The 23968-nt window shown below is 41.3% G+C and overlaps 1 protein-coding gene across 1 annotated transcript in view; it reads right to left on the bottom strand.

Annotated features, from left to right (window-relative positions):
* Zranb3 (zinc finger RANBP2-type containing 3) overlaps window positions 1-23968 on the bottom strand; it is a 145726-nt gene that overhangs the window by 89335 nt on the left and 32423 nt on the right. The gene's annotated exons all lie outside the window — the stretch shown is intronic.

A 23968-nucleotide genomic window follows, 5' to 3' on the forward strand; every position in this document is an offset into this window, starting at 1 on the left:
TCTAGTTGTCAAAACCAACAGCTACACTGACTAGCAACCACATTTGAGCACAAATCTGATGTCTAATCTTAGGTGACACATCTAAGTATGTTTGCTGTAGTTAAGTCTGTCACGAGGTGACTTTGATTTCTATTATTTTGCTAACTTTTCTCTACTTTATTCTTGTGTAGGAGAGAGAGAGAGAGAGAGAGAGAGAGAGAGAGAGAGAGAGAGAGAGAGAGAGAGAGAGTGTGTGTGTGTGTGTGTGTGTGTGTATGTGTGAATGTGTGTGTGTTTTTTCTTTGTGTCCCCAGGTCTATAGAGGCCAGAATGAAGGGCCTCTCCACCCTCCTATTTTGAAATAGTGTCTCTCACTGACCTGGGTAGGCCAGCTGATTATTGAGCTCCAGAGGAGTCACCTGTCACCACCTCTCCAGGGCTAGGATTACAGACACACAACACCCCGTCTGGGTTTTTAGACGAGTGTGGGGATCTGAACTCAGGTCCTAGTGCTTTTATAGTAGGCACTCCACCAAAGGAGGTGTCTCCCAGCCTCGATCTGCTGGATTCTTGTTCTTTTTTCTTTTTCTTTGGGTTTTATGAGACAGAGTTTCTCTGTGTAACAGTCCTGGCTGTCCTAGAACTAACTCACTTTGTAGACAGGCTGGCCTCTAACTCCACTGAGATCCGTCTGCCTCTACCTCCCAAGTGCTGGGATTAAAGGCGTGCACCACCACCGCCTGGCTGCTGTATTCTTTTTTAAAAATTAATTTCTAGAGGTAAATTTGATCCACTGAGAAGTGAGGCTGGGCTCAAAAATTGAGTTTCTAAGTAGAAGAAATACAGAGAAAGAACACAGCAAGCATGGTCAGGGTAATCAGTGGCTGGTTTCGGACAGCAAACACATCATGAGAACAAAAATAATCTCAACTAAGGAAAAATTCAAATTCAAATAATTTAGCAGAAATTGGTTTATAACACTTTTTAGATAAAGTAGAAAATTAAGAAGTAACACGGTATTTTTTCCAGACAGACTCATGAATATTTTTTTTTTTTTTTTTTTTTTTTTCATTTGAAAATCCAAACCAAAGGCTGGGGACATGCTTACCATGCAGGTGTGAGGATCTGAATCCAGGCTTTAAATACTCACAAAACCTGGGCATGGTGGTGCTCATTTGCAGTCCACGGAAATAGAGACAGGTGGATGTTTGGGGCTCACCAGCCAGGCAAGTTAAGGAAAATGGTGAGCTCTGGGTTCAGTAAGAGACCCTGTCTAAAAGAATAAGGTATCGAGCAACAAAGGAAGATAGCAGATGTCAATCTCCAATCTCTACAAGTGCACACTCAGGTAAGTGCACTGTCTCAAGTAAGAAAATAAAATCCAGCTGAAATTAGCTGGAGTGTCTCTTGAGGAGTACATTATTTATTCAGAGTCCATTGTGTAACTATCACTGTTCTGGGGAGACAGTGAGCTTGAGCCTTTCCCTTACATACAGTGCCTAGAAGAGAAAATACATGATCTGGTGGCAGTTAATCCTCTTTAAAAACTAAAACAAGTAAGGAATTATAGAGAACAGGGAATGAAGAGAGAAGAAGTCACAAAGGAGTCCAGGGAGGAGTATTTCAACAGGGGCCAGCAAGTGCAAAGGCCCTGTGCAGTCAAGGAAGATCAAGGAAGCTAATGTGGCTGGTATACAGGGAGCAAGGGAGAGCAGGGGTGAGGTGGGGGATGGGGTGTCAGAAGGCAGCTGGGGTTCTAGTCATGGATGGTCTCGTAAGTGATGGCATGAAGACTGGACAATTTTATAATCCTTTGAAGGGGAGCAATGTGTTATTTACTTATTTTTTTAATGACCCCAGGAACTGGAGAGATGTTCAGTTGTTAAGAGCACTGGCTGCTCTTGCAAACACTGTGGTTCAGTTCCTAGCACCTATATGGTGGTAACTTCAGTTCTAGGAGTCTCACATCCTCTTCTGGCCTTCAAGAATTCCTGCACTCATAGCAACTCAAGTAAGTGCATACACATAGTCATACAAATAATAGTAAAATAAAATAATAATTTTAAGATATTACCCTAAGCCAGATATCATGGCACACATCTTTAACACCAGCACAGGAGGGAGAGGAATCCCTGTGACTTCTAGGCCAGCCTGGTCTACATAGTAAATTCCAGGTCAATCAGCATTAGTGAGACCCCGTCTCAAAATAAAACACACCCTCTGAACTGGATGAGTTGACACATGTCTATAAACCCAGCACTTGAGAAGTAGAGGCAAGTGGGATAAGCGGCTCAGGGTTATCCTTAGCTACATCGAGAACTCAAGGTCAGCATGTACACCATGACACCCTGTCTTTTTTGTTTGTTTGTTGTTTCTTTCAAGACAGGGTTTATCTGTGTAACCTTGGTTCTTCTAGTCCCCCTTTGTAGACCAGGCTGGTCTCAAAGTCAGATCCACCTGCCTCTGCCTCTCAAGCGCTGGAATTAAAGGCGTGTGCCACCACCACCTGGCTGACAACCCATCTTAAGAATAAAAAAATGAGCAGAAAAGATTACCTAAGACAAGAGAAGCACAGAAAGCCACTAGGGACATCTGAAAAGAAGCAATGGTATGGATGAGGGATGGGTGAAGGTGGAGAGGAAGGGCTGGTGTGTGGGTGGGTAGAGACGGAAGTGAGGAATGGCTGGAGTGAGGCACATTTTGAAAAGTAGAGCCAGTAAAATTAGCTGATCACTTGGAATGTGGACAGGTAAAAACAGATATAAAGACAAATCAAGAACAAGTCAAGTGACCAAATGTGAAAAACGGTGGTTGTGCCATTTACTGAGGCAAGAGTGACTGAAAGGGAATCAGCCTTGCAGGTTACAATAAAAAATTCAGTTCGGAAGCTGGGTGAGATGGGACACACCTTTAGTCCGGCACTCAGGAGGCAGAGCTAGGCAGATCTGTGAGCTGTGAGTTCTCAGCTAGCCTGGCCTACAGAGCGAGTTTCAAGACAGCCAGGCTGTTACAGAGAAACCCTTGGGACCGAAATAGCTGTTAGTTACCCAAGGCATGGACACTGCTGAGCAGACCACTGCATTTATGGGTCAGGGTCCTCCTGACACTCGAAACATTAAGTTTGAGCATCAGCAGGATGCAAGCAGTACTGGAAAGTGAGGATTCAAGATAACCTGACTGTGGCTTATTCTTCTCTGTGCCCAATTCCAAGTTTCTTACATCTCTAAAAAGTTAAAAATCTGTGGATACACGCAGGCTAGTGGGTGAGATTCTGGCTCTGGTCAGAGACCTTCAGAAAAAGCAGTAAGCTGCTAAATTTCACTAAGGTTTACTGAGAAGCAGTTTAGAGCTCTGGGTAAAAACTAAGAGCTTCAGATCACATGGCTGGAATAGCTGGCCTTTAGGTATATCAAGACCTTTCCAGTAACATCAGCTTGAATCCCTCTGAAAATGCAAGATTTTTCCTAACAAAAGGAGAGATCTCCCCTGTTTTGGGAAGTAAGAGAATTCCAATACATTAGAGAATGTTACCAATGGGGCTAAATGCCCTTAAAACTAGCCACAAAGCATGTTTTGGCCCCTGAGAATTTTTCACACTGTTTTATTATGTTGTTTATAGAATAACCTTGGCTAGGAACTATATAGCCCAGCCTGGTTTCAGACTCATGGTGATCCTCCTGCCTCAGTCTCCCAAGTGTTGGGATTACAGGTGTGACACCTGGCCAACTTCTGGGACTGTTACTATTACAGATGGTTCGGCAACCACACTTGATCTCCACCAAGCCATTATCAGAAAAACAGCTGACTATGAGAGAGGCCCCACAGTCAAGGGAGGTCAGTAAGGGTGAAGTCAACACATATCTAGAGGAAAAATAAAAGCGGCGGGAGAGCCTGTATAAAACGGAGACAAATACAATATACTTTAATTACACACACCTCTAAAAGCTTGAAAGCGTGATTTTCAAACCAATTAAAATTCATGGTTTTACAGTAAAGTATTTTATTGTTACACATCGCTAAATACAAAAATTCTTTTTCCGAAACATGGATAACATCCAAAATTTTTCCAGCCTCCTTGTTTTTTAGCTGTTGTGGCTTGCTGAGTGAGTAAAAACAGCTGAACCCAAAATGAGTTCAATATCATTTCCTGTGAGTATCAGCTGGTCCTTCAGGGCTGATGTACTGAACAAGCAGTATCTGCTGCCACCCAAACCCTGTAGATCTATTTGTCACCCAGGAAATTTCAGATATCATAGAACTTCTGGACAATAATGCTGATGGGGAAGTGAATAGACACAGACCTCCATCTTGTACCAGAGCACACTGTACCAGCCATGATCATGTTCTGTCCGTGACTAGGTAGCACACAGCAGTCAATTCCTTTCTATTGCCCATCATTTGTCAATCCAGAGACAGACCTTGTTCTTTCCCAGGAGACTGAGTCCCACACTGATGTGACTCAAGTCCCCAGTATGGCAGAAGAGTAGAGACAGAGAGAAGCATCAAGATTAGCAGAAGGGCTAGAGAGATGCCTCGGAGGTTAAGAACACCGCTGCTCTTCCAGAGGACCCGGGTTCAATTCCCAGCACCCACATGGCAGCTCACAACTGTCTATAACTCCAGTTCTGGGGGATCCAACATCCTCAAACATAGACATATGTGTAAGCAAAAAACCAGTGCTCATAAAATAAAAATAAATAAGTAAATAAAAATAAAGGACTTCAGGGAGTCTGAAGTCAGAAAAAAAAAAGATTAACGTAAGAACACTTGCTGCTCTTTCAGGAGGGCCCAAGTCAGATCACAGCACCCACGTCAGGCACCTTACAAATGCCTGTAACTCCAGCTCTGAGGGACCCCACGCCTTCTTCCAGCATTCACGGGCACCCACACTTGTATATCATGCCTTTTGTTTTTAAAGATTGACATATGAGAAAGAAGCCAGCTGAAATAAGGGCTGGAGACCCTTCTCCACCCGGGCTACAAGTAACAGAGAATGCACTAGAAGTGTTATACCTATACAGGCACAGGAGAAGGCAGATGCTATTTAAATGACCTGTAAAGGGTCATCCACATCACCACATAGATATCAAAACGTACGCCTTTCCCTAACTCAATGTTCTACGCATATTCTCAGGAATACCTTTGTCTATTACCTTACCATGTGTCCTTGGTTTGATTCTTCGTCCTGAGGTACAAGAACCTGGAAATCTCAGTGTGTGCCCTCCAAACTCAGACCTGCAGTGATTAACACCTGCATGGGTGATAGTGCAAGAAAGCTGCATGCAGCAATTCCCTGCACCTGCATGGGTGATAGTGCAAGAAAGCTGCATGCAGCAATTCCCTGCATCGAGAGCATTTGGTTAAGGAGTCTTCTCTCCCCAGCTACTGATACTTTTTGTCTAATCTAGTGGGAAGGGGCACTGTAAATCCTCTAAGTTTCTTCTGAGTTTTATTTACTTCTTGAGCTTTGTAAGTTTCCTTTACTTCTTGAGAAGTCTCCCATGGGGGGAATGTTTTAATTCAAAGGAAACGGCTACAAAAACAATTACTAAGTAAGCATCTTACCGACTTCATGAATGTGACATCTGGCAGGCAGTTATAAACGGAATCGGGAATGGAAGAGTCAATTCAAGACAATGAAATAAATGAAACACTCTCGACATGTGATGGTAACAGGAAAGCAGAAATGGATAGGATTCCCAAGAACAGCTATAAAAACAGGGGAGGGAGGTGGCACAGTTCTCAGCCAGAACTTCAGGCTATGCTCACTGGAAACTAAGGAAAAAAAAAAAAGAAATATTAAAGAAGGAGAACAAAGATCTGGTTTAAAGTCATTTACCACAGATGAATGTGTTTGCGAGGTCCAATGCTGCAAGGATGAGAGATAAAAAGGCCTTCCTACTCATTACAGGACACTTGTAAGCATCATTCCAAAGTGGCTAAGGAGACAGCATACAGTGGAAAATGGAGCCAACAGCTGTATTCAGAAAGAAATTTTGGTACAAAGAAAAGATTTAAATGGGGTAGCAGATACTTAACCAGGAAGCTCCCTTGAGCCCAGCGGTTCAGAACCAGCCTGGGCAATACCACAAGAGGAAATGACTGATCACCTTATACGTACGTGCCCAGCCAATCAAGACTCACCCAAATCTATATTACCCCACTCCCACCACCACCGCAGCCTCTTCATCCTCAGATACACTAGTCTGCCTGCCAGAGGAAGATGACATTGTTCAGACACCACCCTGCCTGCACCAGGGAACCAGCTCACACTCACTCATGACTAACACCTCTGTGAGGACACTCATTCTGGCCTTGAGGGTACTCACAATTCTTGCCTTCCAGATCCACCACTTTTGCTTTAATTGGCAACCTGTTCTGTAACGCATTCCTCAGAGGCCTGCTCTTAGTTGGCATCTTGAGGACCACTGAGAACTTGGAGCTGAACCACCTCCTACAATCACTCTAAGTTGGTGTTGTAGTCAGTGTTCAAATGCTATGAAGAGACACTACAACCATAGCATATCTATAAAAAAAAAAAAAAAAAGTATTGAATTGGGGCTTGCTCACAATTTCAGAGGATTAGTCTGTTATCATGTCGAGGTGGCATGTAGGCAGACATGGTGCTGGAGAAGTAGCTGAGAATTCTACATCCAAATCTCTAGGAAGCAGGAAGAGAGAGAGGCACTGGGCCTTTTGAAACCTCCAGTGACACACTTTCTCCAACAAGGCCACACCTCCTGTTTCTTCTCAAGCAGTGCCACTCTCTGATGACTAGTGATTCAAACATGGGAGCCTATGGGGGTCATTCTTATTCAAACCACCACATTGGCATCCTGATGCTATCGCTACCAAGAGTCGGGGGCCTCTCTCTTTCTGTCCTTATTGTCCTGAATGGTGAATACAGGCTCTACTCATTTGTTCACCTTTGTCCACTTTGTCCACAGGGGAGGGTCAAGATAAGAACCTACCTGACAGCGCCTCACAGCTCCATATCAGAGATGGAAAATACAGTTGTAATAGGTAGTTCTCTACTGTGAGACAAAATACCCAACTAACCCACCTAGGCGAAGAGGAGTTTCTCTTGGCTCACAGTTTTAGGGTACAGTCTATGATGGCAGGAAAGTCATGGAGGCAGGAGCATGAGGCAGATGCTCACCCCGAACACATAGTAAGGAAGCAGAGACGAATGCTGGCATGCAGCTTGCCTTCTCCTTTTCATTCAGAGATCCCAGCTCGTGAAATGCTTTTCTCAAGACTTCCTCTGTGAAGTCTTTTTGGAAACTCTCACAGATACATGCAGAAACATGTCTCCTAGGTTATTCTAAACACAGTTAATTGGACAAGCAAGAGTTACCAACACAATAGTTCTTACAGTTTTTTACTTTACTGGAACTTTCCTACCATGTTTGATTGAATCTAAAGTCTACTTTGTAAAGGGGGAATGAGCTGCTCATAATTACAGTTACTCAGAGAAATGCAAACAACTTGTTTTCTCTATTGGAAAATGGCAGATATGGCCCAAATTTGGGCTATTTAAACTACAGTTATAAAAAAGCAAAAAAACTTCCTGGCATAAAAACTATCCATTGTGGGGGCTGGAGAGATGGCTCAGTGGTTAAGACACTGGCTGCTCTTCCAGAGGACCTGGGTTCAATTCCTAGCACTCACATGGCGGCTCACACCTGTCTATAACTCCAGTTCCAGGGCTTCTGACACCCTCACACAGATGAACACCAATGAACAGAAAATTAAAAAAAAAATTCTATTGGTTTTACAAACAACTTGGCTTTCTACTATTAAATTTTTCCCTAAATTCATTGTTAATTGGTTGCACTGTAATTTGTCCAGATTGACTGTAGATATTAAAAAGCCACTTTGCATTTCACTGAGCTGTTTCCGAAGCCTGAGGCTCCTCACATTCATCATCTACTTATGGTCTCAGTATGGATATCAGTGTTCGCAGGAGCCCTACCTTAGGGTGCACGTGTTCAGTTTTGGCTATTTTTTAATTCAATTCAGATACAGATAGGAAACAAAAGTGAATAGCATTATACTTTCTGAGAATCATTTTATATACTATGCAGTTTCTATTCAGACACGTTTAACTGAATGATTTATATCCCACTTGAAGCTATTCAATTTCTTGACATAGAAATAACTTTTCTATCATCACCATATCTCTTTTCAGTAAATTACATCTATAGACTGCAAGAGAATACTATAATTCCACAGAGGGACACAGACATAAAATGGGCATTCCTCCTCTATGGGGAATCCTAAGTACTCTGAGCTTGCTACCCAAGAACAAGATGTGCTTAATCAGTTATCATATAAACTTAAGCCTCACAAGTAGGCTATTGTTGCAGGGAAAATTTTGGTCATGCAGGTACTCATAAAATCATTCCAATAGCATCAATTCCAAACCATGTGTGTGTGTGTGTTTGAGTATGTGCAAACATATGCTCACATGCATGTACATTTGTATTCTTAAGGCATTTTATCAATTTTAACATAGTAGCACAGGTGTTATAAAAGAGGTAATATTGTTACCCCTTCAAGACCAAGTGACAATTTTTGGAAAGGGTGGAAAGGTAAGAGCCAAAGGGAGGAAAACTCCTGTGGAACTCTGTCTTCTGGACATGATGTGACCATTGTACTCATTAAATCACAGTAGATGTGGCTTGACACCGTAGTTTTCCCAAGACTCTTACAAGTTCTTGTGAGGCTTTCTAGAAATATCATCTATGCATATGTTATTATATATCACAAAGAGCCTATCAGATACATCTTCCCTAGTTTAGTATAAAATCTGAAATATATAAAAAATACATAAAACAATATTGCAGCATCATGAAAACTAAGATAAAGAAAATTTTGATTGAAATAAAAGTGATCCCTGATCGCCACTTCTTTGGCAAATGGAAATATGCCCTGTCCTCCAGCCTCAGTTGCTCTGAGCTTGGCATCTTCGAAGTCTTGGCTAGAAGCACCCCTTCTGGGGAAAGTGTGTGTGGACTTCAGCAGCTCTTGCTTCTCCTTGGAGCTCCGGTTCATGCTTTTTTCTCTTCCCACTCTCGCTGGTGTTCAGCCTTTACACATTTAAAAACCTGTTTGGGGCCTGGGGGGATGGCTCGGTGGGTCAAGCACTTACATGCAAGCCTGTGAATCATCAGACCTGCATACAGCTGCTGGTCAGGGTAGCTGACCTGTTATCCCAGGACTCCAATAGAGGGCTGGGAGGCAGAGATGGGACCCCCCACTAGAGAAGCTTGCAACCAGACAGCCTGGCACATGTGGTGAACAACAAATATGAGACGATGTCCCAAACAAGTTGTAAGTGAGGGTGGACACTCAAGGTTGTCTTCTGATGGCCACATTCAAGTCCATATACACACATACACATACGCTGTTTGCGGCATGCTTTCTTAACCTAGAGACTCTGAAGTAACTATGACACAGAATCTATACTGATCATTCGACCAAAACAACAACAACAACAACAACAACAACAACAACAACAACAACAACAACAAAGAATGACTTAGGGCTGGAGAGATGGCTCAGAGGTTAAGAGCACTGGCTGCTCTTACAGAGGTTCTGAGTTCAATTCCCAGCAACCACATGGTGGCTCACAACCATCTGTAATGAGATCTGGTGCCCTCTTCTGGCCTGCAGGCATATATGCTGTATACATAATAAATAAATAAATCTTTAAAAAAAAGAATGATTTAGATTAAACAAACCATAAAGAGTTAGTTGAAGAATTGAGTCTGAGATTCTTACTTCTTTCTCAGAAATATCAATATTGAAATCTATGAGGGTTTATTTTGCTTCCATATCAAAATAGTTGTTGCATTCCTGGAAAAGCTCAAAAAATAGTCTTATTTTCAAGCTTATAATTATAAATTCCTCACCAAGCCCTTTTTGAGAAAATGATTTCTGTATTTGTATGGGTATGGGTACTTTGCCTTCCTGAACATCTCTGAAGCACAGCATGCAGTGCCTGAAGAGGCCAGAAGAGGGCGTAGGATCCTCGGGACTAGCCATAGGGATTGTGAACCATCTTGGGTATTTGGAATCAAGCTGGGTCCTTTGGAAGAGCAACCAGTGCTTTTACTTGCTAAACCATCTCTCCAGCCCCTAGACTTAGCTTCTTAGTCTCACACATTTTGTAAAATAACCAAGTAAAATACACCAAACTATGATCAAATGACAACTGGCCTTCGTAAATGAAGAGCACCATAAAACCCTTTTATTGCTGCTTTGATGGTGAACTAAGTCCCATTCGACACAAAACCAAACACACAAGGATTCAGACTCAGCTAACATAACCGAAGAAAAATGATTGGCTTAGAAATAGTTTTTAGAAACTGTTTCAATAATACTGCAGACCAAAAACCAAAACCAAACTCAAAATAGCTCAATCACTACTGAGAGTTCGTTCATTATCATATAACAAAGACCAAGAGGGGATAGTCCAGGGTCCATTCATTCTAGAGCTCTGGTGGCTAGTTTTAATTGCTAAATTGATATAACCTAGAGTCACGTGGGAAGAGAGTTGTAATGAGGGATCTGGTAGGTCAGGCTGGCCTGTGGGCATGGCTGTAGGGGACTGTCTTCATTGTTAATTGATGTAGGAAGACCCAGACCATGGTAGGCAGCACCATTCCTTATGGATTCTGAACTGAAAGAGAGTAAAGAATGCCAGCTGCAAACACAAACACTCTCTCTTGGTTCTTGACTGTGGATGTGATGTGACTAGCTGCCTGAGGACTTGCCGTGAATCCCCCCAAATGATGGGCTGTAACCTGTGATCGTAATACAAAATAAACCTTCCTCCACTACGTTGCTTTTGGTCAGTGTTGGTCACAGCCACAGCCACAGAACCAGAGCAGAGAAGCCTTATCATCTCACCCCTCCAAGCTACCGGTCCAGACTGGTCCTCATCCATCAACCTCAGGAGCACATGGGAGGCACACCACCCACTCCTAAAGGAGAGGAAGAGCTGAAGCAGCTGTAAGGGCTGCCAGCTAGAACTGAAAAACAAGTTAGAACAGCAATGTAGTGCTTTTGTTCATTTTAGCCCTTTGTTCATCTAGAGCTTTTGACCATTAATATCAGCTATGTACAGGAAAGATACAAAAGCTTCTGATGACTTCTGAGTGAGTGGAGAGATGCAGATAAATCTTCTGCATGTCCTGAGAACCTAATGGATGTTTAAAGGAATTGCCTCTTCTAAATTAGCTTACAAAAATTAAACTAGTCCCTAATGCTTGGTAATATCACGAAAATATTATGCTTCATTAGTCTGACCCCATTAGCACAAACTGCCATGTAGCTTTTACCAATAAAGAACAGACAAGAAACTACTCTCTTTGTCCTACTAGACAGCTCCAGGAAAAGGTGTATCTCACATGTTTTGAGAAGATACACAAAAATTCCCACTGAGGAGCTGGAGACATGGCTCAGTGGGTCCTCTAGCAGAGGAGCCAGGTTCAGTTCTCAGAACCCATATAGTAGCCCACAATCATTTGTAACTCCAGTTTCAGGGAATCTCACACCTTCTTCTAACCTCTGCAGAAACTAGGTACACATATGGTGCACATATACATGTGCTGACACTACACATAAAATAAATAAATCTTAAAAAAATCCTCCTGAGCCAATAGCTTATATTACCCTTTACACAATTATTTACTTTAAGTAAAAAAAAAAAAAGGTTGACTGTAGCTGAAGTTTTCTCCAGTCCTGCCTGGCCCACGGTCAGGGCAAATCTCTCTCACTGGCCAGTCCCGCAGCTGCTCAGACCCAACCAAATAAACACACAGAGACTTATATTACTTATAAACTGTATGGCCATGGCAGGCTTCTTGCTATCTAGTCCTTATATCTTAAATTAACCCATTTCTATAAATCTATACCTTGCCACATTGCTTGTGGCTTACCAGTATCTTACATGTTGGTACTCATGCATGGCAGCAGCTGGCAGCATCTCCCTGCCTCAGCCTTCCACTTCCCCAAAATATAGTTACATAAAAATATTAAGTCAAGAGAGATAGCTCAATGGTTAAAGGCACTTGCTAATAAGCCTGACGACTTGAGTTAGATTCCCAGGTCTCACACAATGAGAACCAATGCCAAATTGTCCTCTACTGAGCATGCTCTGGCCCACCCCAGCCCCAAAAATGTAGAAACAATTTTAAATAAAACCTCAGGCCGGGCAGTGGTAGTGCATGCCTTTAATCCCAGCACTTGGGGGGCAGAGCCAGGTGGATCTCTGTCAGTTGGAGGCCAGCCTGATCTACAGAGTGAGTTCTAGGAAAGGCACCAAAACTACACAGAGAAACCCTGTCTCGAAAAAAAAAGTAACTCAGATATACTCGATCGAGTCTATGAAACTACCTATGTAAACCAAAACGACGTACAGTATTATAACTGCTTCATTAATAAAGACAGACAAAAGAGCTTCAATTTCATGGACAGATACAAGGATAGGACAGACAGTGTTCGCAGAAATCAAGAGCCTCTCAGGACATAACAGGGTCACTAAGCTTTCTTAATTTTTGACACAGTGTGACCAGCCTCACGCCCCGATCACCACCTTCCAGAACTGATTATTTTCTCAAACTGTAAACCCAAACCAACCCTTCCATCCTTATGCTGCCTCTGTCGTGTATTTTATTGGAGTGATGAGAAAAGTAACTCATACAAAAGAATAAATTTTATATCATGTACATTTTAACACAACAAACATTATTTTTAGAAGTAACAAGAGCATATATAAATGCCAAAACAGGAGGCTTTCAAAAAGGAATGCTTATGAATAAAAAGCTTGGTTCTCATTTCCTTCATTTACTTTAAAGCTGATTAAATGTGTACACCACCATGTCTGGCTTACCTGAAGATTTTTTGTTTGTTTGTTTTTCTTTTTCTTTTCTTTTCTTTTCTATTTTTTTTTGTTTGTTTTTGTTTTTGTTTTTCGAGACAGGGTTTCTCTGTGTAGCTTTGCGCCTTTCCTGGAACTCACTTGGTAGACCAGGCTGGCCTTGAACTCACAGAGATCCGCCTGGCTCTGCCTCCCCAGTGCTGGGATTAAAGGTGTGTGCCACCACCGCCCTTACCTGAAGATTTTTATAAGATTTATTTATTTATTTATTTGGAGCTGAGGATAGAACCCAGGGCCTTGTGCTTGCTAGGCAAGCACTCTGCCACTGAGCTAAATCCCCAACCCGTAAGATTTATTTATTTTTATTTGATGTGCATTGGTGTTTGCCTCCATGTATGTCTGTGTGAGGGTACCAGATCCCCTGGAACTGGAGTTACAAGACATGAGCGGCCATGTAGGTACTGCGAATTGAACCCAGGTCCTCTGAAAGAGCAGCCAATGCTCTTAGCCACTGAGCCATCTCTTCAGCCCCATTTTGGGAATTTTAAATTGTACATGTATGTATGTGACTGGGTATGGATGGGTGCACATGAGTGCAGGTGCCTGCAGAGGCCAGACGACGGCATCAGATCCTTTGGAGGCACTCAAAATGAACACTGAAACCAGAATTCAGGTTTCCTGGAAGAACAGTACATATTCTGCAGGCCTGTTTCGCACTACTTACTGTCTGTGTTTTCCTTGGAAATAGTTCTTAAACTTAGGTCTCAAACAACTGCAGTAATGAAATGAACAGGAGTGTTTCTGGTGATACTCACTCAAGACAAAAAAGAGAGAGAGAGAAATAAGACCTGGTGTTCAGCAGCACTGGAAGGAAGGGGCGGGTAAGTGTGGCACATTCTTAGAACAGAGTCTAGTGAAACACCGAGAATCAACACTGGAGTTACACAGCATGACAGGGTCAAGTCCACAGAAATCATCAGCCAAGTAGTGGAACTTTCAGGGGCAAGTCAAACATAACGCTACACGATGAGATTTTACTTATAAAATACTCTGAAATGAAAAGCAAAGCAGCTTCACAGTTGGAAAAGGGGCTAATAGTGTACGAGGAGATCACACCCTGAACTTTGGCTAATATTTCTCAATCTTCCTAGTGCTGAGATCCTTTAATATAGCTCCTCATGTTATGGTGACCCTCAACCATAAAATTATTTTTGTTGCTACTTCATAACCGTAATTTTGCTACTGTTATGAGTCATAGTGTAAATATTTTTAAAGCTACAGGTTTGCCAAAGGGTCACAACCCGAAGGTTGAGAAACATGGGTTAGGAAAATACATTTCTGGATCCAAATCCTGGTTGTATGGTTTCCCTTTGTGAAAAATTCACAGAGCTATTCACTCACACTGGGGTACTTTCTGTTCACATGATAAACTTTAGGAAAAGCTAGGTATGGTGCCGTAAACATTTAAGTCTAGGACATCAGAGGCTGAGGACAGCAAATACAAGGTGCTGTTGAGATGCATCCAAGAACTTGCCTCAAAACAGAAAATCAGGAAGCATGGTGGCCCAGGCCTTTAATCCCAGCACTCAGGAGGCAGAGGCAGGTGGGTCTCTATGATTTTGAGGCCAGCCTGGTCTACAGTGAGTTCCAGGACATCTAGGACTAGAGTGAGACTCTGACTTAAAACCAAACACCCCCACTCATTTATTTATTAGTGTGCATGTCACACAAGTAGAGGCCAGAGGACAGCCTGAAGAGTTAGTCCTCTCCTTCCCCAGGTGGATCCTAGGGATTGAAATTGGCTCCTTGCACTTGTGGTAATAGCAGAGTAATCTCACTTGGTTGTCTTAAGACAGCATCTCCTGTATCCCAAGCTAAGGCTGGCCTTGAACTACCAACCTTTCTGCTTCCTTTGCAAAAAAAAGAGTTGAAGCACATGGCTCAGGGATTAAGAGCACTTGTTGCTCTTGCAGAGGGTCAAGGTTCAGTTCTCAGCACTCACATGACAACTAACAACCATTTGTCAATCCAGTTTCAGGGGATCCAATGTCCTCTTTTGTCTTCAGTGTGCAGTGCACATATATGGCATACATACAAACATATATACATGCAGGCAACGTAGTTACACACATACCCCCCCTCTTTTTAATGAAAGGGTTGGGGAGGGCCATTGGACCCTCACTGGAGTATCTAGCAACTCCCTCCTACCCCATAAAAGAATGGCATAGAGCAGCAGTTCTCAACCTGTGGTCGTGCCCCCTTCAAAGGCTGAACAACCCACCCTTTTACAGGGGTCACCTAAGACCATCAGAAGACACAGATATTTACACTGCAATCTATAACAGGAGTAAAATTACAGTTATGAAGTAACAAAAATAATCTTATGGGTGGGGGTCTGCACAACATGAGGAGCTGTATATTAAAGGATCACAGCATTAGGAGGGTTGAGAACCACTGTCACAGAGTGAAGAGTAATCACATCTACCATCTCACCATCCTCTTGCCACAACCAATTCACTACTGAGGTCAATATTGAAAACTCTCAATAATATGTTTCTATTTCAGCTGCATCATTCATTAACTACAGGTATTATCTATTGATTCCTGCAGAAAGAAAAAATTACAAACATATATCTTTTCTTTCATCCTTACCAGAAAATAATTATGCTGAGGCCAGAGCCTCGGGCCTGAACAAACTGTTATTAAAAAAGAACTTTTGAAAACAGGACACAGGTTTTTGAAAGGCCCCTGGTGGTTCAAATGTGCAGCCAAGGCTGGCTGAGGCTGAGTCAGAGATCTACCCAACCACCAGAGTTTAATCCCCAGACTCACATAGTGTAAGAGAGAACGCTGTCCACAAATTGTCCTCTGACTTTCACACATGTGTTATGGAACATCATGTACACATGCACACATACAACATAAACACACATAATTTTTTTAAGTTAAAAACCAGGTCTTGTCGGGCAGTGGTGGTGCACACCTTAAATCCCAGCACCCGGGAGGCAGAGGCAGGTGGATCTCTGTGAGTCTGAGGCCAGCCTAGTCTACAAAGTGAGTTCCAGGACAGCCAGGACTGCTAAAAACAAACAAACAAATAAAAAAACCCAGGTCTCTGAATTCCCAGTCTAACAGACATTGTAGTTTGCAGATTACAAGGTAGCATGGGCTCAAAATTTACTAATTAGCCAAGGATGATGACCGACTTTCGATCTTCTTGCCTCTACCTCCTGAATGCTCATGTTCAGTCATGATCACCAAACCCAATTTGGGAACTACTAGGGATCAAACTGAGTGCATTATACATGCTAGGAAAGCATTCCACTAACTAAGCTGTATCCTATCTCGAGGTACTTTTACTTTTCTCTGGAGCATCTGTAAAACGGAACGAGAGTGTTCATGCCTACCTTTTCTACATGTGAATAACTCCCGGGTTTTCACAGTTCAGAAAAGCCCAATATGGCAATGGTGGAATCAGAAGTTAGATAAAATCCTGAATCATTTGCTCTGAGCCGACCCTTTTGCCTTATTCTCTTTTCAATTAAAATTTATACTTAAAATGCTTTGGGATGCAGTACCATCACTATAGCTTAATCTCTTTATCTAGTTTTGATACATTTTCCTCACATTCACAGTGTCCAAATTATCCAGTAAAAGCTCAGGCTCAAATCAGAGAAATAAGAAAAAAATCATACTCTGGCCAGAGAAGAATGAATATCACATCACTGTAATTTCCTCTTATTATTAATGCCCTTTTATTCTGTCAAAGGAAGTTAAAAAGAGAAGAAACCACGATCCGTTGTTCCACTGGAGAATAGTATTTGCTTTTTCGATTAAAAAAAGAATCCATTTTGTCACACTACTTGTCATTTAAAATCTGGAAAAGTGAGAGCTGAACAAAAGCCAAAGAATTCATCTGCTTCCAACACTTACTGTATCTGTAAACTCTCCTAAGAAAGAAAACCTTGTAACAATGGTAAGTAGAGAAGGGCTGAGCTAGATGCGGACGAGCCTTCTGGAACACTGACTTTGAAAACAACTTAAAGAGATCATGTTCATTTTATTCACACGAAATTTGACAGTAGATGTAAGAGTTAAAGGGGTCGGGGATTTAGCTCAGTGGTAGAGAGCACTTGCCTAGCAAGCGCAAGGCCCTGGGTTTGATCCTCAGCTCAAAAAAAAAAAAAAAAAAAAAAAATTCAGGGGGAAAAAAAAAGAATTAAAAAACAAAAATCCAAGTGACAAATCTTCTGTTGATTTGTCTCAAAGATTAGTCTAAAACCCTGGCTTTCAACTTTTTTCTGCCTTCCTTACTCTTGAGAACCTCATCACTATGTGGCATTCCTCACTAAATGAAGTTATCTTCACAGAAAGGGGAACGGAGGAGAGAATGTGATGAAGGTCGGTCGGGGTACATGAACATTTCAAATGTCCCTCCCTGACTTGACTCAGAATTCCTGTCATATTGTTTTACACTCAGTCACACAAAACAGTCTCTACTCCAGTGATAATTTTAAGTTCTGCTGTATATAGATTGTGTTGAATCTAAATATATTATGCTTCTTGTCCAAATGAGATTTTCAGAAACACATTCAATCAGTATTGAATTTTACATTAATATTTTATGATATAATTAATCCAATATAAATTATAGTTCAATAGAGCTGTACTACCCAATAGGGTAGTCACTAGTCATTCATGATTAATTTTAAATCCAAATTAATTGAAATGAAAAATTGAGCCCCTCTGTCATGCTCTGTAAGTACAGTAGCCATAAGGTGCCACATTAGACATCAGAACAAGTCTGTCACTACAAAAAGCTGTAATTCAGAGAAGGACAAGAATTATTATGGAGGCTGACATTCCCATCAAGAGTGAAATGTCTCCATGGTTACTGTCACCATTTCTGGGTAACTCATACACACACTATTGTTTTGTTTATGCTATAAATAAGAGTGATCGGTAACACTGGTTAGATCTTTACAAACAAAATTAAGTGATAAACAGCATACATGTAAGATAGGTTTGGCAGTAAATTCATAAGTCAGCATCTTTGTGATAATAAACTGTTTAGGACTAAAAATAAGTCTAAAATTATGAGTCTAAAATGGGAAACACTGTACCCGCATTGAGAAATAGTAGGTTCCTTTGTGCTGGGGAATGATGAATCAGTTTTAAGTCATAAAACTATTCAAATATAGCTTCTGTTACTTTCTGGCTGAGAAACCTTAAATTGACTGAGGCTAGTTCCTTCACTCAAAAAACCTTAGATATCAGAGAATACCTCAAAAGACTTAGCAGGATTAAAATTTTTTAAATATATAAACCATTCAGCAGGTTCTCTATGCAAAGTGAAAATTTAGTGAACATTCCTATCCTGGAAGAGGATGGAGTGGTACTAGTTTTAAAGAACATTCAATGGGAATAATATGTGAATATTATATGTAAAAAAAATCAATGTAATTTAAATGGAATTTAAGTAGATTAACGGTATTGCCTTATTTCAGAATATTTATATACCTATCATATCTATGCATCTATCATCTACTTATCTATCATCTCATATAACTATACATCAATTCCATCATTTATCTATCAATCATCTATCTTATGTCTATATATCTATCATTTATCAGTCTATTTTATCATTTATTTTATATCTATGTATCTATCATCTATCTTCTTATTTATCATCTATCTTATATCTATATATCCAGCATCAATCTATCCATCCATTTATCTAACATTGTTGTGCCAATAATAAACACTCTGAGGCCAAGATAAAACCAAAACAGGACTGACAGTTGTCCCAACATATCTCTTCGCTCAGGGGCCTTATGAGCTTCTCCTTCCTACAAATGAAATCCTTAATGGTCACTTTAAAGACTTGTTCCCATGGTTCAGGATACAGATTGGTAGTAGAGTGATTGCTAAGCATATGTGGGGCATTGGGTTCAATTGCCAGCACTGCAAACACACACACACACACACATACACACACACACACACACACACACACACACACTTACTTGTTCCCTAGCACTACAAAAAGCTTTAGCAATAATCTACAGTTATAACTTCAAATAAATAATGTATACAATCAGCCATAGTAAAAGCACCCTATTTTCAAAGCGGTTTTCATACGAAAATCCTCTCCTTTAACTACTTCCTTTATTGTCTTTTGTCGAATCTGCACTCGGTCTTAACAAGTCTCTTACCAGAGGAAACTAATTCAAACATTCTGGGAATCAAAGTCCCTTATGTTTAATTGATACAAGTCTGAGATACATTTTCAAAAAGCATCAGTTAAGGATGGAAAGAATGATAGGTGGTGGGTCTACTGGGTTGGTAAGTTGCTGAGGATGGAGACAGTTCTAAGAATGCTCACTATTAGAACAGGTGAGGTGGCGCACACCTTTAATCTCTGTACATGGAAGGCAGAGTCAGGATGATCTCTGTGAGTTCAAGGCCAGCCTGGTTTGCATGGTGAATTCCAGGATAGCCAGGGGTTGTGGATAGAGAGCCTGTCTCAAGAAACAAAAATAAACAAGAATGCTCACTATGTTACTTCCATTCTGTTTCATGCATTTAAGTCATTTTAAAGCAATATCTAAATAAAAAAAAAAAGAAAAAAAAGAACAAGCTTTACTTTTCATAGTCAGTTATTGCTACTCTTCCTCCTATTTTTCTACAAAAATTATCAGATAAATTATTAGATTGAGAACTAAATTTAGATAGATAATCAAGTACTTTGATCTTAGAGGGAAAAGTTGCAGGTCCACTCATCTACAAAATCATGAACTTCTATATTTTAAATGTTGTGTCTATAGAAGATGCAAATTGCTGGATGTGGTGGTGCACACCATTGTCCTAGCACTCAGGAGGCAGAGGCAGACAGATCAGTGAGTTCAAGGCCAGCCAGGGCTACACAGAGAAACCTGTTTGGAAAAACAAAAACAAAAAGATGCAAATATCTGCAATGATCATAATTTCAAGAAGTGAAGAGGACCCTTTTTGGCATTCTGGCCTGCCTGTTGGGGATGCGCCCTGCGTCCTGAAGTAAAGTCCCTTTAAAAAGAAAGAATCCCCTCCCTCTCCTCCTTTCCCGCTCTCTCCTCCTTTCCCGCTCTCTTCTCCACAAGGCTGCACGTACCTTACCTTTTCTCTCTTCCCACCCCCACCTTTCCATCCCACTACTCTCTCTTTCCTCCCCCAAATCAAACTTTCCACATGGATGCATCTCTGCAATGGTATGAGTAGCTTTCTGCCACACCAAGCCACATCATGCCCCCCCACCACATCTGCATGGCATGTCTCCCTGGAGGGTGGGGTGGGGGGAAGAAGGCAGAGCGCATGCCCCCCCCCCCCCAAAATTGAATCATAGTCTCCAAGTTGAGCTTAGGTCATTTTCAACTGACAGATAGGGCCAGTTCTTAGAACAAAATTGAGTTTTTGTTAATTGAATTTTTCTGAAATAGGGTTTTTGAAAATAGTTCTTCTTTTTTTTTTTTTTTATAAGTATAAAGAAAGGCTTTATGGCTCCAAATATTAAAGAGCTGAGATGTAGTGGGTAGCCATTCCAGCTTTGATCTGGAAGTTCCAATCCCCGCTGAGGCTTGGGTAACTGTCACGCCTGGACGCTGGAGGGAGACCTAACAGAGTTCTCCAGAGAACACCGCCAGACTCCACCACACCTTTCCCAGACCCTGTTACATATCCCTTCACTTGTAAGTTACCCCACAAAATAAACCTCCCTTTTAACTACGTGGAGTGGCCTTACTAATTTCACCAATACTGAGATAAAGCCGAGAGCTGACATTCCTACCTCCTACTGAACAGCCCAGGAGCCCCTGAGTAACTTGGAGCCCAACCACAGCAACTACAGTGGCTGATGAAACTGTACAAGCTAGAGATGCAAGCCATACTGCTTCCCTGAGAACGGAGTGTGCAAAGGGCCATGTGTCTTACAATGGGGACTGCTTAGACCCTAGTGTGATTCTGGAATTAAGATTTAAAAACCTGAATATTTAAAAAAAATCAGAATATGTCATGAAAATTCTTAGAGAAAAACCTGAGAAATCTATCAAAGTTGGAAGGATCATATGACTTGGCAATAACTGGATGAAACCAAAAAGCAGTTTTTCCTTAAGTTATAAGGCATATGCTACTTTGGAATCAGCCCCTCACACTGAAATGGGGTTACCTGCTTCTTAGTTTGTGTGAATTCTTTTTTTTTTTTTTTCCTTCAAGACAGTTTCCCTGTGTAGCTTTGCACCTTTCCTGGAACTCACATGGTAGCCCAGGCTGGCCTCGAACTCATAGAGATCCGCCTGCCTCTGCCTCCCGAGTACTGGGATTACAGGCATGTGCCACCACCGCCCAGCTTGTGTGAATTCTTTTCAAGAAATGTTGACCAGTCCTTCTAAAGAGCACATCCAGTATTGAGGGTAACCAGATCCAGTGCTGAAAGCCCATGTGAACTTATTAGTCACATGACTAATGTGTTACAAGGGTCTTTCTCTTAATTAATATTTTAATGGCCAAAAAAAGCTGTCAAATGGGAACCTGTTTAGATGTGTTGGGCCACTGGCCTTGTACACACACACACACACACACACACACACACACACACACACACACGATGGGTGGCATACAAAGCTCTTCTATGCCATTTAGAAGCATTTGGAATTTGAGCTGACATAAGGAACTAAAAATAGTCTCAGCCTACAGTACATACTATCTCCAAGCAAAGCAAAACTCAGAATGGAAGAAAGCATTTTAGTTCATAGAAAAGCTGAAGTATGGAACAGAATTTGTTCAGAACTGTAATAGTAACCCAGTTCCCAGGACATGGCAGATATTCTGTAAATAGTTGCAAAAATGATGAAATCTTTGGAAAAAGGACACCCAGGCAGAATACCTTAGATTCAAAATGCGTTGGTCTATGTGTCAACTTCAAGTTCACATACACATTTTCCCTTTGGCTGTCATTATTCTGCCACTGGTTTTTATGATGTTAGTGAAGTCTGTATTCAGGACTCTATGTCTGATTTATCACACATGGGCTGTCAGCTTCAAATACATATTCAGTTTCATATTCTGAAAATTGATCCATTCCCCCCAAAGTAAGAAACACAGGAATTAAGAAAAATGTTAAATGTCCTTACAGTATTTGTTGCTAAGTTCTTTCTGAAATCCTCAGTTTGATTACATCCTGACAATGATCATGATGATAAATAACTGTTTCCAGACCTCGATTTTTGGACTTTTAAAAGGTTTTCATTCAAACATTCCTAGGGTCAGCACGACGGCTCTCCTAGTCTCCTTTACCGCCATTATAAACACTATGGTCAAAAGAAATCTGGGGAAGAAAGGGTTTATTTCATCTCATACTTCCAGGTCACAGTCCAGCACTGAGAGAAATCAGGGAAAGACCCTGGAAGCGAGAACTGAGCGGAGGCCATAGAGGAATGGTACTTATTGGCTTGTTGTTCCCTGTGGCTTGCTCAACTACCTTACACAACTCAGGACGAGCTGCGGAGGCCCTCACAATAAATTATTATTCAAGAAAGTGCCCCACAGACTTACACACAGGCAGTCTGATGGAAACATTTTCTCAGTTGAGGTTCCTTTCCCAGCTTGTGTCAAGTTGACAAAAAGAAAACAAAACAAAAAACCCACGATGCTCAGTGGGGAAAGGTGTCTGTCACCAAGCTCAATAACCTAAGATTGATTTCCAGGATCCACGTAATAGAAGAGCACTGACCCTTACAAATTGTCCACTAACCTTAATAAGCATACCTTGGCATATGTGTGCCCTCTGGTGAATCAATGAAATAAGAGTTATAGTTTGGATGATCACATCCTAAAAAGGAATTCTTAAATGAAGAAAAACATGAATGAAAAAGGAATGTTTATGATCCACATATATGAGGGCAGGAGGCAAATGTACCTTAGCACACATGGGAGGTCACAGAACAACTTCAGAGTAGATTCTCTATTGTGCCAGGTGGGTGCTGGGGATAGAACTCAGGTTCATCAGGCTTGGTGGAGAGCCCCTTTATCTGTAGAGCCATCTCATCAGCCCTCTGACATAATTTTAAACAAAGATAATCAGATGTTAGTAAGGAAATAGCCACAAACTATGAGGATGTGTAGTCTATTGCATCAAAAATAATCACTGACATGAAGTAACAACTTAGAGTTGAGAGTGTTATACAAGAGATATTCTGCAAATGTAGCTGACCATCTAAATTAGATATCTAAAGAGGGACATTAGTGAAATGCTGAGGACTAAGAAGAATCTGCTGAAGAAAACCAGGACATGAAGAAGAAATGGATAAGCACTATAAATAAACATGTTTTAGATGTGCATCAGGCATGACAGCCATCCTAAGTACATACACAAAGGCTCTGCAGTAACAGTTCTAGAAAGTTTCTAAAATGAGAGGTGCTGTAGTGTGGGTGAAGTACAGGGAACTGTGAGTTAAGAACATGTAGTTTGGGATGGGGATGGCCAGTGAGTAAAGTGCTTTCCCCACAATCCTGAAGACCTGAGTCTGATGCTCCAGAATTCATGAAATGAAACAAAACAAAACAAAGACAGCTGTAGCTGTGCATGCCTACAATCTCAGCACTAGGGAGGCAGAAACAGAGGATCGCTGGGGTTCAATAGTCAGTCAATCTGGCAAAATTGGCAAGGTTCAGTGAGAGACCCTGCCTAAAAAAGTAGGAAGGAGAGCCAAGGAGGAAGACACCCTGTATTAATTGCTGGTCTCCATATGTACATGTGCATACTTGTATGAATATGTACATATATATGCAACTATGTATACACAGACAAAAATAAAGTTTTTTTTTAAATGAACAGAACTTGCAGTTCTACCAAAAGCTAGGTTTGGGAATCAAGTAGTAACTATAGGCACCAATTTTCTCTTCTATTAAATGGTCCATAACATTACGGAAGTTTTGGAACTCTATAATCCTCTTATTCGAAAAATGACTGCAAATACAAGTACTTAGAACAAGTTCACAGTCTTTTACGTTGTTGTTGTTTGTTGTTTTTTGAGACAGAGTTTCTCTGTAGCTTTGGAGCCTGCA

This window comes from Onychomys torridus, chromosome 11, assembly GCF_903995425.1.
Source record: "Onychomys torridus chromosome 11, mOncTor1.1, whole genome shotgun sequence".
NCBI classification, from domain to species: domain Eukaryota; kingdom Metazoa; phylum Chordata; class Mammalia; order Rodentia; family Cricetidae; genus Onychomys; species Onychomys torridus.